Source organism: Physeter macrocephalus, chromosome 8, assembly GCF_002837175.3.
Source record: "Physeter macrocephalus isolate SW-GA chromosome 8, ASM283717v5, whole genome shotgun sequence".
Lineage (NCBI taxonomy): Eukaryota > Metazoa > Chordata > Mammalia > Artiodactyla > Physeteridae > Physeter > Physeter macrocephalus.
Genome location: NC_041221.1, coordinates 73,155,248 through 73,157,457, shown reverse-complemented (window position 1 = coordinate 73,157,457; position 2,210 = coordinate 73,155,248).

Below are 2,210 nucleotides of genomic sequence, written 5' to 3'. Positions count from 1 at the left end.
GGGCCTCTCACTATTGTGGCCTCTCCCGTTGCGGAGCACAGGCTACAGACGCGCAGGCTCAGCGGCCATGGCTCACGGGCCCAGCCGCTCCGCGGCCTGTGGGATCTTCCCGGACCGGGGCACGAACCCGTGTCCCCTGCATCGGCAGGCGGACTCTCAACCACTGCGCCACCAGGGAAGCCCTGAAGGCAGTTTTTATGTTGTGGTGTATATTTTTATATTAAACTTAATAGGAAATCAGCCCTGAAGTGTAAACACTGCCTGGTAGAAAGTTCTGGAATCTCGGGCATCAGCTCTATTGGTTTCTAGGCTGACTGCAGCAGATCAGTGAAGAGGGTCTGAAAAGAAAAAAACTAGCATAATCCAAAACATCTACTACTTTCCCAAATAACATGATCTCTACTATTTTTTTTCCATGCACATACTGGAACATTCCAGCCTTATTCATTCAAAATCGCTCTCCAAGCTGCATTCTGTTTCATGTTAGTGTGGGTACTGAGACAATATCAGAAGCAAGGTGACCCTCTAATGGAGAATCGCTAAGTGATAATGTAGGGCACCATGAGACGAAACTCAATTCTTAGTCGGATGAAAAGAGAAGAGAATTTAACCCGAGGAACGCCAAGGCCAGGTTTTCTGTTCAGATTTCCGGAGAAATAGTTTCACCCAAAAGCAAAGACTGGAGCTACACTAAGCATTTTCCTTTCCTTGGTGCTCCCAGGGTCCATTCAGAACCAAGCCCTGGCGCCATCTCCTGGCTGTCTCCAAACCCCTCCACATCCTTGACAGAAATTAAGTTCAGGAAAAAACTGGTAATTTCATAGTAACTTCTGTGTTTTCAACCTCCTGTTAAATATTTGAATCGAGAAGAGCAGATGGTAACAGTCTTAGCCATTTACAGTCCCCACAAGGGACAGTCCCTGCTATGCCACCACTCCCTTTGTTTCTGTAAGAGCTTGTCACCCAACAGAGGTACCCAGAGATCAGAGACAGCATATTTATTTTCAATGGGCCAGTGCCCATTGACTCCACTACTGCCAACGCACCCAATCTTACAAGAGGATGGTCCTCGCTGCCCAAATTTATATCCCCAAATACTTCCACTTACAGAAGATACTTTACACAAAGAAATCATGCACAGAATCTGCCTTCAAAGAGTTGCGCTCTCAGCTCACTACACAACTGCAAGCCTAAATTCCCAGAATCTCATGATAAGGATCAGTTTAGGGTCTGCTCTACCTCAGGTAAGAAAAGAGGGCCACCCTTGTTATCATGGCCACTTTCATTTTCCAAGGCTTTTGGTGAGAGCCGGGGGCTTGCTGCCTGGGCAGCTTCAGCCGTTTGTATGTAGCTCCATACTCACCTTCAAGCCAGGTAACTTGGCCTCCGTAGGCATACAACCTGAAATGGCTAGGGAAAGTAAATCTACAGGCTTGCTAACCAAGGAGTGAACCAACATCCCAAAGAATTCTGGCTCATTCCTCGAAGGGGATAAGCAGGACAGTTTTGAAGACAAAGTCATTGGCTGGGCTGGTTCCTCCCTTCTTTACTCAAGAATATGTATTTACTTATTTAAAATGCATTGAGCCTTTTCTGCTTGTCAGATAAGCACTTTACCTACAGCTCCTCACTTAATCTCAACAACAGTCCCTGCACTTGGTACCATTCTTGTTTCTACCTAACAGATAAAACAGGCTTAGAGAGAGCTTAAATAACTTGCCCATGGACAGCAGAAATTAAACACAACATTGTAAATCAACTATACTTCAATTAATCTTTTTTAAATATATATATATTTTATATATATATATATATATTTAAATTTTTAAAGAAAAAGAGAGCTCAGAGCTCTCTCTCCAAAAAATAAATAAATAAATAACTTGCCCAGAATCTTAGAGCAAGTAAATAGTAGGTGCTGGATTCAAATTCATACATCCTCATTCCTCTTAATCACCCAAAGTGTCTCTCAGAGACCCAGGACTTAGGATTTTCACAGGCACTGCTGAAAACACAGCCACTCCTTATATTTGCAGGAAGAATGAAATGGGATAATTCTCCATAGATAAAGAAGATGCTCTCCAAAGCACTGCAGATGTGTGTGGTGGGGAGAGGAGGTGGGGTAGCACCAGGCACCACCTAATCCTACTTTTTTTTTTTTTTTTTTTTTTTTCGGTACGTGGGCCTCTCACTGTTGTGGCCTCTCCCTTTGC